The sequence below is a fragment of the Malus domestica genome, chromosome 03, assembly GCF_042453785.1.
Source record: "Malus domestica chromosome 03, GDT2T_hap1".
In the NCBI taxonomy this organism is placed as follows: domain Eukaryota; kingdom Viridiplantae; phylum Streptophyta; class Magnoliopsida; order Rosales; family Rosaceae; genus Malus; species Malus domestica.
In genome coordinates, this window is record NC_091663.1 from 28,360,519 (window position 1) to 28,375,106 (window position 14,588).

Here is a 14,588-nt window from a genome sequence, read left to right on the forward strand (position 1 = left end):
GTGTAGTTATTTTACTTGGAATTATTATAGCTAAATTATTAATGTAGTTATATAAATTGTTGTGGGTTGTAACACGAAGAGCTATCTTTTTTTTTCTTCGCTTTTTAATACATTCGATATTATCTGTACTAAAGCCAACTTCAATAGTTGCACTAAAACCAACTTCAATAGTTGGATTAAAACTAAGAACAGTTTAAGTTTTAAACTCTCCCAAAATTGCTCCAATCATTGGGCATAAAAGCAAATTTGGGTTAAAACCTATTCTTGGGCCATATTCTGCCCAAAATGCCAGTTAATCCTAAAATTCTGGCCACCGTTGCGGGTGCGCGCACATGAAAAAGAAACACTCGGTGCACTGACGTGCCCTATGTCCCACGCTCGACAAAGCAGTTAGTGGTTAGTCGTGAATAATCTCTGCAATTGAGGATTGAGTACTCAACTTCCCGAAAGAGCGAGATTGACATGACAGAAGTTCATCAATGATTTTCAAACTTATGGTAAGAGGATGCCCATGAGATACTTTGACGATATGGTGCATCACATCTCTTTCTGAATGTCCTAAACAGTTGTACCAAAGCAAGGAAACACTCTGAAACCCGGGCTCCTTGACGGCCACATGGTTGGTGCGGCTCGAATAGTTGTAACATATACGCCATTTGGGAGGCATTCCATCTTCTCATAAATATGCTTATGGCCATATTTGTATGAAGTGATACAAAGATATTCCAAACAATTCTCTTTAGTGGTTTCTGCATGGTAATTATTCACTCGAATATCCTTAAATCTCAACAATGTTCTTCCAGGATGGAGTGAGTAAAGGGCATCTTTAGTGGTTAATTCAGTGCCATTGGACAACAATCAACGACCGGGATCATTCAATACGACGGTATGAACACAATACCAAGGTAAACCCATGGAAATACTCCTTTATCAATGAAAAATAGACACAATGTAATGTTATGAATTGTAATCTAAACATAGCTCGCCCCCTGTCATGATAAATGCTGCAATGTATTGGTGATGAATATATAATCCAGCTTGAGTAGTAAAGTCTTGTGCTATAAACGCATAAGCAGGTACAAAGGGGGGGGGGGAATGATTAGAATTATAGATTGATAGAAAAGAAAGGACATGAGCTCGTGTGAGTAGGAAACAAAAAATATCTATTCTAATTCTATTATTAGCTATGGGTTCTATTTGTACCATACTTGACCAATCCCGAAACTACTGAGCACCGGTCAATGTTATACCGTCAAGGATCCAGAAGAGTTTCCCTCCAACCACGAGGCCAATCACAGCGCGACACGTGTCGACATCAGAAGCCAATCATAGCGCGACACGTGTCGACATCAGAAGTCAATCACAATACGACATGTGTCAATGTCAGAATGAAACTAGAAACTCTCTTCTATAAATAGAGATCATTCTCTCACAATATTTCCTAATGTCATTTGTACTAAATCATTCACTAGTACTCACTAAAGGAGAGCTTGAACCTATGTACTTGTGTAAGCCCTTCACAATTAATGAGAACTCTTCTACTCCGTGGATGTAGCTAATCTGGGTGAACCACGTACATCTTGTGTTTGCTTCCCTGTCTCTATCCATTTACATACTTATCCACACTAGTGACCGGAGCAATCTAACAAATGTCACAAACTTAACAATTTTTGTTGTACCAAAGTCATTGCTGATTTTGTGCATCAACATTTGGCGCCATCTGTGAGAACGACACTTATTCCCACTCTCTTCAGCTTTGTTAAGATGGATTCCACCATTCGTACACTCTCTTTTGACCAGGCATCCCTTTCTAACATGGAGAGCGAAGGAAGCCACATCACACAGAATGACACCCTTCTTGCACCTGGTGCGAATCAACAAAAGAAGTTTGCTCTTCAGGCTAAAGTCGATGAGCTAGAGGCTCAGAACAACAAGATAGCGATGAAGAATGAGATCCTCCAAGAGCAGTATGAGAAGGTCTTCGAGATGCTCTACGAGGCTAGATATACTAAAGCACATGAGCTCATCACCCCTGTAGAAGTCAACCATCAACTGGGTGCCCCCTAACACGGAGGGTCATTTGTCCTCGACATGGGTTTTCTCGTTGAGGAGCGAGCTACTCATCGAAATGGCGACCAACATGAGACTTCTCTCAACCCAGCTGCTTCAACCGGAAGTAGGAGGAGTGGAGGAAGACACCTCCTTACAGAAGGAGTGGAAGGATCGAAAGCCGTCTTTCGCAACTGTTGAGACTTCCTAAAGCAAAGTTGAGACAATCCCATCCATGTAAGCTCGAAGATCAATGACCCAAAGGTCTCTGAAAGACTCGGTCCCCTCCCATGTCCCAGGCCAGCTACCAATTTGGGGAAGGGGCAACAAGTCCTAGAGAAACACGAAGGTATAAGGGACTCAAAGATGTTCCGACAGACATACATTGGAAGTCAGTATGGCGAGTCCAGGGAAAAATTACATGCTTTTGATCAAACCTTCCTACTTCCAAGAGGAGATGGAGATTTACGAAAGAAAGCTCCTGTGGTACATGACTCCACTCAGGACCCTCTTGTCCTACAGCTCCTTAAGGAAGTAAACAAGTTGAAGGCCGAACGACAAGCTGAGATACCTAATTGGAACCAACCTAGGCCTGACCCTCTTACAAGGAGGATCCTCGACACCCCATCCAAGCAAAGACAAAGCAGAAGTTTGGCTTGCAACTCTATACTGGAAATGAGGACCCGATTGAACACCTTAACCTCTTTGAGTCCAACATGGCATACCGGATGCACACCGATGAAAAGCGATGTCTTATCTTCCCTTCCACCTCTATAGTGGAGCTCTAAACTGGTATTGTCGTCTTCCATCTGAGATAGTAGACTCATTTGAGGAATTGAGGAAACAGTTTGTTTCTCAACACATTTTCCAGACCGATCGCTTGCATTCTGCGGATGACTTGTACACTATTCGCCAGAAGTCAGACGAGTCATTACGTATGTATGCTGGCCGCTTCAGCCATGAGTATTCCCGTTGTGCCAAGGCAGACGACAAAACTGCCTTCAAAGCCTTCACGGCATGCCTACGTGATTGTTTATTCAAGTACATGATCAATGCCAACACTTGAAAGACTTACTCTGAGGTGATGTCACATGCTTACAACTATGCCTCAGCCGAGGCAATGACATATCAAGGGAAACCCCCCACAACCACCCCTTATCAGCAAGTAGGGAGTGGAAGCCAAATCCAACTAAATGAAAAGACCTCAACATTCCAAACGGCAACGGTGCATCCCCCTGCCTTACTTAATACTTCGCCAAGTCAACAGACATATCAACCTTAGGGCAAAAGGAAAGATTTCCATCTTCACTAGTCTTATTTTAGTAAAAGGAGTAAAGGACACTATTGCGATAACCAAGGGTATCGCCACGATAATGCCTGCCCCCAGATAGTCAACACAGTGGGCCAAGCACGTGTCAGGACAGGCCCTACCTCGAGGTATGAGACATACACACCTTTGAATGCCACATGCGTGGCCATTTACCCTAGCATAGCACACCTAATACCGATGCCAATGCCTAGGCAGTCTGGTTACAAGCCCATGAAGAACATGGGCATGTTTTGCTGATACCATGAGCATAACGGCCATGACAGCGAAAAGTGTATCACCATTCGTGATCATATTGAAACTTTGGTGCGTGAAGGAAAAATTGATCAATTCATCCTTCATCATTCAATGGATAACTATAACCAACGCCAAGTGAATGTGATTTATTCCATAAGCGGTGGCACACCCATATCTGAATCTTCCAACACAGCCATGAAAAACAGGGAACGAGCTTTAATGCCTGGTCACCAAGTGTTTCACGTGGAAGACATTAGGGGAGGCAAGTATCAAAAGCCTAAATGGGATCCAATATGTTTCTACCCTGAGGAAGAAAGAGGTATCATCTACCCTTACAATGACCCACTGATCGTGGAAGCTCACATAGCCAACTTTGAAGTACTACGAATCCTGGTAAACACGGGGGCTTCGGTCAATATCATGTTTGCTGAAGCTTTCAGGGCACTTAATATAGCTGAACACTTGCTTGATCGCTCGATTTCTCCTCTGATAAGTTTCTCCGATGATATCGTGCAACCTTTAGGGAGCATACACTTACCTTTCACCATTGGTATATGCCCTTACATAACTACCATTACCACTAACTTCTTGGTGGTTGATTGCCCAACGGCATACAATGTCATCTTTGGACGCACAGGCATCAATGATCTCAAGGCCATGGTATCTACACATATGTTGTTGATGAAATTTCCAATCCTCTATGGCAATGGTTACATCAGAGAAGATCAACTTAGTGCACGGTCATGTTTCACACTTTAGTCAAACAACATCACCTACCTATGCCCAAGGAAACCCTTTCTATACATGACCAAGTCATAAATACTAGCCCGAACGAAGCCAACTTAGATATTCACGATGACAACAGTCAACCTGACGATCCTCAAGACGACTATTTCACCCAACAAGCAAAACCCGCTGAAGAGTTAGAGAAGGTTTCTATCTCAAAAGATTATTCAGATCGCATGGTGAAGATTGGCACCACCTTGTCACCATCTATTTGGTTGTCATTGATTTCTTTTTTGCAAGAGAACACTGAGGTCTTCACCTGGTCATACGAAGACATACCAGACATCTCTCCCAATATCATATGTCATCACTTGAGTATTGACCCCAAGACCAAGCCGGTGAGACAGAAGCGAATATCTTATGACGCTGAACGATACGAAGCAATGAAGGCAGAAGTTGAAAAACTCAAAGGTATAGGCTTCGTCCGCGAAGTCAATTGCCCAACATAGGTAGAAAATGTGGTCCTTGTTAAGAAAAATCAAACCAAAGAAAGTCTCCTGCTCCAAAAGGTCTTGTGGAGAATGTGTGTTGATTACACCGACCTAGACAAAGGATGTCCGAAGGATAACTTTCCTCTTCCTCTCATAGACAGACCTATAGACTCTATGGTAGGGTGTGAACTCCTCAGCTTCATAGATGTTTACTCAAGATACAACCAAATCCTCATGAACCCTCCGGACCAAGAACACACAGCCTTCATTATTGACATGGGACTATATTGCTATAAAGTCATGCCCTTCGGCCTAAAGAATGCAGGGGCGACTTATCAGAGACTGGTCAATTCAATGTTCGTCGAACAGATTGGGAAGAGCATGGAAGTTTACGTTGATGATATGCTAGTCAAGAGGAAACATGCTGACCAACACATCACCAACCTATCTGAAACTTTCACCATTCTGAAGAGGTATCGAATGAGGTTGAACCCCAACAAATGTGCCTTCGGCGTAGACTCTGGCAAAGTCTTAGGCTTCATGATAAGCCAACAAGGTATTGAGGCTAATCTCGAGAAGATCAAAGCAATCATCGACATGAAGGAACTGGTAACTTCAAAAGACATTCAGAGCCTTACTGGCAATGTGGCAGCCTTAACTAGGTTCATCTCTAAGGCCACAGACAGATGTGCTCCTTTCTTCAAAGCACTTAAGGGAAGTAAGAAGTACATTGCATGGACTGATGAATGTGTCGAGGCATTCAAGAACCTCAAAGACTACATGAGTAAAGCCCTTTTGCTTTCCAAACCTGAGGTTAGTGACACTCTCATTATCTATCTGTCGGTATCAGCTTCAGCAGTATGTTCTGTTCTTATTCGAAAAGATGGTAATGTCGAACGGCCTGTCTATTACGCTAGCAAGGCCTTACAAGATGCGGAGACACGATACTCCAACATTGAGAAATTGGCTCTAGCATTGGTCATGTCTGCTTAAAAACTTCGCCCTTACTTCAAAGCACACTTCATCATCGTGTTTACTAATCATCCTCTTCGACAGATACTCCAAAGTCTTGACACTTCTAGGCGAATGATCAAATGGGCGATATCATTGGGTGAGTTTGACATCTCCTACCAACCAAAGCCAGCTGAGAAGGGCCAAGCAATGGAAGACTTCATCGCTGACTTCACATATCCTGTTGACATTGTTTCTACGCCTAAAGAAATGGTTTCATTACCCTCAGAAGCTCAGAAAATAGAACCAACAGCCCCAACATGGAGTCTATATGTTGATGGCTCGTCTAACCAACAGGGTTGTGGAGCAAGACTAGTCTTTACGACCCCTAACAAAGTGGCGATGGAGTATGCTCTTCGTTTCAAATTCAAGGCGTCGAACAATAAGGCCAAATATGAAGCTCTCATAGCAGGCTTACATTTGGCCAAACACCTTGGGTTAAACGAATTGATATCTTCAGTGACTCCCAATTGGTGGTTAATTAGGTCACCAACAACTTTGACGCTAAGGATAGCTCCATGGCAGCATATTTAGCACAAACACAATTGTTGCTCAAGCACTTCTACTACCAGATCACCCAAATTCCTCGAGCGGTAAATAGTTATGCAGATGCTTTGGCTCGCCTCGCCTCAGCGATGGAAGACAAGATTGGGAGAAAAATTCAGGTTGAATTATTGGCAGCACCAAGCACCATGGCTACGAAAGTGTGCAACTTACAACATGAGGATAGTTGGATTACCCCAATTTATAGATTCCTGGCTCATGACACCCTTCTAAATGACAAAGTCCAAGCTAAGCAGATTTGATACAACGCTACCTGTTACTTGATCATTAATGACCAACTCTATAAGCGGGGTTTTAACCTACCATACCTAAGATGCCCTACGCCCGCAGAGGTGGAAATTGTTCGTCAGGAAATATATGAAGGAGTCTGCGGAGATCATGCTGGATCTCGATCCTTAGCACACAAGGCTTTTCGCCAAAGATATTACGGGCCAACACTCTACCAAGATGCTATCAGAATATTTCGCTCATGTGATAAGTGTCAATGCTACGCAACTATTCCTCACTCCCCTCCCGAGCCGCCCACTCCTATGATCAGCCTTTGGCCCTTGGCCCAATGGGGACTTTATTTGATCGGCCCAATGCTTGCAGGGAAGGGTAAGGTCTGCTATGCAATCGTTGCAGTTGACTACTTCACAAAATGGGCTGAAGTAGAATCCTTGGCAACCATTACTGAGGCAAAAATAGAAGATTTCGTATGGAAGAACATCCTTTGTAGATTCGGCATTCCCAATGCTATAGTCACTGACAACGGGTGACAGTTCGATAACAATAAGTTCAGGATGTTCTGCTATAAGTTAAACATTAACTTATATTTTGCCTCCCTAGCTCATCCCCAGTCTAATGGACAAGTTGAAGCCATCAACAAAATAATCAAGCGAACTTTGAAAACCAGCTTGGATAAGGCTAAAGGTTGTTGGCCAGAATTTGTACCCCAAATTCTTTGGTTATATCGCAGTTTGTATCAACATCAACAGGAGAAACCCCATTCTCACTTGCCTTTGGTACGGAGGCAGTTGTTCCAGTTGAGCTTGAGCAAGCAACGTTCTGAGTCCAGAACTACGTGCAAAGCAAAAATGACAAACAACTTACCCTCAACTTAGATCTAGTCGAGGAACACATAAACCAGGCTCACTTGAGGAATGTCGCCTACAAGCAGCGCATCTCCAACTACTATGACTCAAGGGTCAAACCTTGTTCTTTCAAAGTAGGGGACTGGGTATTGAAGAAAAGATTACTCTACGACAGAGTCTCGAGTAAAGGAACACTTAGTCCAAACTGGGATAGATTGTTTGAAGTTGTTGACATTTGTCGCCCTGGCTCCTACAAGCTTATAAGCTCCGATGACAAAACCCTTGGCCATCCATGGAACGCTGATCACTTGAAGTACTATTTCAAGTAAACTCACATTGTACAAGTGTTAAGCTTTAGCCGTTCGGTATCCTATGTAACGAAGACTATTTGGCATGAATTCAATAAAGATGTGATTTAGACAACTCGGTCCTAATCCTCTTACATTCTTTGCAATGAAACACTCAGGTTCAAAGCTTCAACATGAATGCTTCCAACATGAAACAAAGTCTATGTCAACAAGACTATGCAAATAAACGAACAGCTTCACAGTATATTCGTTCAATCATACATTCCAACACATTCATACATAAGCCAACTGTGCTTCGAAAGGGTTCAACTTACTTTGTGTCATTCGACACTTGCTACAATGTGCCTCGACACCTTGCCCTTATTCTCACTAACCAGGTGATGAAATGTAAAGAATGAACTCATCTTCATGCCACCAACCAGGTGATGAAATGTACAACCTGTACTCTCCTTCATGCCACCAACCATGCCACCAACCAGGTGATGAAATGTACAACCCGTACTCTCATTCATGCCACCAACCAGGTGATGAAATGTACAACCCGTACTTTAATATCATTAGGCAATTTGCCACTCATGCCACCAACCAGGTGAAGAATGAACTTATCTTCATGCCACCAACTAGGTGATGAAATGTACAACCCATACTCTCCTTCATGCCACCAACCAGGTGATGAAATGTACAACCCGTACTCTAATATCATTTGGTAACTTGCCATTCATGCCACCAACCAGGTGAAGAAGGAATTCATTCTCGTGCCACCAACCAGGTGATGAAATGTGATGAAAGGTGATGAAGGAACTCACCTTCGTACCACCAACCAAGTGATGAAAGCAACTCACCATTCATTCCACCTACCAGAAGATGAGTGGTACAACTTGTACATGTGAACTCCTAGCATTCACAAATAATAAAAAACCCTCAAGCTTAACAACTCAACTAGGGGAGTACTTATGCCCATTAAGAGTTATAGTCACCAACAAAGTCTTATTGCAAGCCAACAACAATTTCAGTGTATGGCATGCGAAGATCAAGCTATTCAGCTCTCTTGCATTTGTTTCAGACATTTCCCCTCTGTAACAATGCAAACACTACAACTCGTAGAAAGCTTCACACACTTTTGATCAAGACAACAAAACCAATTTATGGTGCCAACAAGAGCTTCATCAATTGAGGGCAACCACAATTCTCAAAAGCTTCACACATTCTTGATCAAGACAATGTGAAGCAAAACCAATTTATGATGTCAACAAGAGCTTCATCAATGGAGGGCAACCACAATTCTCAAAAGCTTCACACACTCTTGATGAAGATAGTGTGAAGCAAAACCAATTTATGGTGCCAATAAGAGCTTCATCAAAGGAGGGCAACCACAATTCTCAAAAGCTTCACACACTCTTGATCAAGACAGTGTGAAGCAAAACCAATTTATGGTGCCAACAAAAGCTTCATCAATGAAGGGCAACTACAACTCGTAGAAAGCTTCACACACTCTTGATCAAGACTGTTCGAAGCAAATTCAATTTATATGGTTCATCCAAACCTTTGACTACTACAAGGTGTGGCTTTCATCACAATCTCTTGCTTAACAGTGTGGAAGCAAAATTTGTATATGTTGTCTCTCCCATATTTTCAAATTTCTAGTTTCCCAAAAAAAACAAAAAGGGAAATTCAACAAAGCTTCATCAATGGAGGACAACTACAAATTATCAAAAGCTTCACACTATCTTGATTAAGATAGTGTGAAGCAAAATCAATTCATGGTACCCAACAAAGCTTTACCACAAAAGCTTCACCAACAAAAGCTTCATCAATGGAGGACAACTACAAATTCTCAAAAGCTTCACACTATCTTGATCAAGATAGTGTGAAGCAAAATCAATTCATGGTACCCAACAAAAGCTTCAACTCCAAAGCTTCACTTACAAAGCTTTAAATCCAAAGCTTCACCTACAAAAGCTTCAACACAAAAGCTTCACCTACAAAGCTTCAACTCCAAAGCTTCACCTATAAAGCTTCAACCCAAAAGCTTCACCCACAAAAGCTTCACCTACAAAGCTTCAACTCCAAAGCTTCATCTACAAAGCTTCAACACAAAAGCTTCACCCACAAAAGCTTCACCAACAAAAGCTTCACCCGCAAAAGCTTCATCACCCACAAAAGCTTCACCCACAAAAGCTTCACCCACTACAAAAGCTTCACCTACAAAAGCTTCACACTATCATGATCAAGATAGTGTGAAGCAAAATCAATTCATGGTACCCAACAAAGCTTTAACCTTAAAACTTCACCTATAAAGCTTCAACACCAAAGCTTCACCTACAAAGCTTATTTTTTTTCTTTCGGAAATTCGAAAATTTGAAAGAAAAAAAAAATTCAAAATTCAAAAAAAAAAATTTGCATAGGCCTCATCTTTTTTGGGCCTAACAACTTTCATAAGGAGTTTTGGGCTACCATTTAGAAAGGAAATGCCTCATTCGTCAACTCCCTCGACCAGAGACTTGGGGGACTCCTACCATATGCTACTGCACCTTGATACTCGGAAGTCTCACGACCACTCAGTGACTTGGATTTTTCAAGTCTCCAGCCAAGAAGTTTTCCTCACTCAGGAAATTAAGGGAGAACTACTTCAACATGCAAGCTTCAACAAAAGAAAAAACTCAAAGATCTTAGTGAAGAAGGCCTTGGTGTATTTAACACAATATGTTGAAATGAAGCAAAGCTTGTTTATTGATATCTCCGCTAAGTTACAAATATGTACATATACATGAATCAAAATAAACAAACAAGAGGGAGCCTTCACAAAGGTTGCTCAGAAAAAGTCTCAGCAGTCTGCAGAGCCCTAGAAAGAGGAGGCACCAGAGGATGATTATTCGGAGCCTCAGTACTAGGCAGAACCCTAGAAGGAGGAGGCACCGAAGGTTAATCATTTGGAGCTTCATTACGTGGTACAGGCCCAAAAGACGAAGGCAATAAATGCTTTTGGAACAAACCCACAAACCTCTGATGATCAAGTAAAATCTGACCATCAGATTCCTGCAGTTAGTCGAGCTTCCTCTTCATGTTTGTAGCATAGTCATGTGCGAGCCTGTGCAACTGTGTATTCTCATGCTTGAGCCCTTTGATCTCCTGTTTGAGACTTATCACTTCAGCCGCCAATGATTCAACTTGGCGGGTTCAAGCAAATAGGCATTGGGCCATATTAGACACAGAACCTGCTGAACATTGAGAGCCAGAGAATCCTTAACAGCTAACTCATCAGACCGTTTGGAAAGTAGTCTGTTATCTTTGGGAGTGAGAAGGTTCTTGGCCACCATCGCAACTGTCATATCATTCTTCATCACAGAGTCCCCAATGATAAGAGGACCAGTAGGGGATAAGAAGGATGGGCGCCATATGTTGTCTTGAGAGGGCATGGCTGCCTCTTCACCAAAGTTCAAGTCAAAACGATGGTTGGATGGGCCATACATTCTCAGAAATGATGAAGGAGAAATAAGGTGCAATAAATCTCTGAAGTACAAAAATAAGGGGAAAATTCCTACAAGTAATAACTCTCTGAACGTACTTCTTGCACACAATTGGTGCCTCTATAAAAGAAAGGGCAACAAGGCCGTTGGTTCCAAAATCGAAGATGCACCACTCTTCGGATTTCGAGAAGCAGATTTTCCTGAGTAAAATATGTCGACAATCCCCACACGCAACATCAGCTTCTTAGGTACCACAGATAACTTTGCCAAAGATCTCTGACAAAGTTTAGACACATAAATTTTGAAGGTACAGCTACCCTACTATTACCCACAAGGGTAAAAGAACAACACCACTACTTGATAACTGGAAAGTCCCTATGTGTGTCAACCTCCGTGCTCCGTGGCAAGGCAGACTGGCAAAAATGCCCAACCTTTACTCACATTCGAGAAAACACTCCCAACAAGATTGCTTGCTCAAAAATCGAAAAGGCACAGCTCTCCGAATTTCGAGAGTCAGACTCCCACCAGGATTACTTGCTCAAAAATCGAAGAGGCACCGCCTTCCAAATCTCGAGAGCCAGACTCCCAATAGGATTACTTGCTAAAAAATCGAAGAGGCACATCTCTCTGAATCTCGAGAGCCAGACTTCCAACAGGATTACTTGCTCAAAAATCGAAGAAGCACTGCTCTCCGAATCTCAAGAGCCAAACTCCCAACAGGATTGCTTTCTCAAAAATCGAAGAGGCACCGTTCTCCGAATCTCGAGAGCTAGATCCCCGACAGGATTACTTGTTCGAAAACCAAAGAGGCACCGCTCTTTGAACTTCGAGAGCTAGATTTCCTTGGATAAATCTTGTCTGCAATCTTCACACGCAACATCAGCTTTCCAGATACCACATACCACTTTTTCAAAGTGCTCTGACAAAGTTATAACACATGAATCTTGCAACTTCCACTACATTGCTATGACCGATAAGGGTAAAGGAAGAGCATTACCACTTGCTGTTGGGACAATTCCTATATATGCCGACCTTCATCCTCCACAACTAGGCAGACCTGCAAATAAAAAAAAATGCTCAACTTTTCTTCACATCCGAGAGGGCACTCTTAGTAGAGTCTCTCGAAATACTCAGCTTCTTTTCCCCCCGATAATACCTCTGCAAACAAGCCACACCAGAGTAAGAGTATCTCATATCATTAGGGTTCAAAACAAGAGAATCCCATATCATGCTTTTTCCCTGTCTTTTCCTTTGACCTTGTTTTTACCTGCAAGACAAGGAAAAAGAGAGCAATCAGTCAGCACTTGGAATCAAGCTTCCAGTCAGGAACTAACTACCTGGAACCCCTTGCCTGATTACTTACCTGTCATTGCTTTTGAGTACTCATCTTTAACATCTTATGCTTCTAGAGAAGATACCACACCTGCCTGAGGAACAGATAGGGTACGTGAGAATGATATAACACGTAATAGAACAGATAGGGTATGTGGAGACAAGCGTAATAGAACACGTGCCGATACATCCACTACTTTGTTAACAGCAAAAGTATCCCATATCATAGGGTCGAATGTACTCTAGATTTGATGGACTTGTTTTGACCCTCAAATTCTTAAGTCGGTCTTATACTCTGGAGGAAACTAGAAAACCCTCCAGCCCAGTTCAAGAATAAGCCTGTGGAAAGTTACTTCTTTAAAAGCAAAAGTATCTTATATCATCTATTCTCCATTTGCTTCTCATTGTCCTTGTTGCTGTTTATGACACAAAGAGAAGAAGAACAATCAACCGAAAACCGAAGTCGAACCTCTGATCCAGGTTGCTTGCTTGGAAGTCTGATTGCTTACCTTGTCTGTTACCTCTTTCGGCAAATCTCCTAGCTCGGCGACTTGGGGGACTCCTACTATAGGGTTTGTATCGCACTTGACCAAGCCTGAAACTACAAGTAAGCTTCAAGTGAAATTGATACATTTCCTTGTACATCTTCATCGGTTAAAGATACCACCCCTGGATAGAGGAAAAGTACTTCCAGAGAAGATGCCACATCTACATATGAGACAGATAAGGCAAGTGAAAATGATACCACACTTCGGTACTTAAAAGTTTCGTGATTACTCAATGGCTTGGATCTTGCAAGTCCCCAACCGAGGAGCTTCCTTTACTCGGGAACTTAGAGGAGCACTGTTTGTACCATACTTGACCAATCCTGAAACTACTGAGCACCGGTCAACGTTATACTGTAAAGGACCCAGAAGAGTTTCCCTCCAACCAGGAGGCTAATCACAGTGCGACACATGTCGACATCAGAAGCCAATCATAGTGCGACACGTGTCAACATCAGAAGTCAATCACAACACGACACGTGTCAATGTCAGAATGAAACTAGAAACTCTCTTCTATAAATAGAGATCATTCTCTTACAATATTTCCTAATGTCATTTGTACTAAATCATTCACTAGTACTCACTAAAGGAGAGCTTGAACCTATATACTTGTGTAAACCCTTCACAATTAATAAGAACTCCTTTACTTCGTAAACGTAGCCATTATGGGTGAACCACGTACATCTTGTGTTTGCTTCCCTATCTCTATCTATTTACATACTTATCCACACTAGTGGCCGGAGCAATCTAGCGAATGACACAAACTTAACAATTTCTGTTGTACCAAAGTCCTTGCTGATTTTGTGCATCAATAGGTTCAAATATAAGAGAAATTCTCTATCAACAATATCTTTATTCGCACTTCAAATATGAATATTACTGCCAGAGTTTTATGATGTATCAAAAAAATCAAAGCTCCTTATCAAATTTGAACCAATGACTTACGCATTACCATGACGTTACTCTACCACTGAGTTAAAAGAGCTTGTTTGATCCAATTCCTAATCACTTTGATATTGATAATGACTCCTTAACCAATTTTTCCATTGATTCATTCTAGAATTGCGAAGATTCTTAGGTCTTAATTCGGAATCAAATAGTTCTTGTCTTACAACAACCAAAAAAAAAAAAAAAAATCCTTTATTTCATTTTTAAGAAAAAAGGGTTCCACATTATATTGAAGTACGGATTTCAATTCCTATAAAAGGTACTTCAAATTGTGAATTCATTGCCAAAGATGGCTTAGAATCAATAGTTTATTATCTAATGAATTTTTTTGTTGAATCCTGATTGGTTTGAGCTTTGTCCTTAGTCTTGAAGTTAAAAGCCTTAGGAGTCAGGGAATCACGCTCCAGGGCTGAATTTTTCCCTTTGATGGGCCTCTACTCTGTTAACCTTAGGCCTGTGGCTGGGGGGCCTTTTGCCACGGCCATGACCCCTCTTGCGTCCTTTGTATCC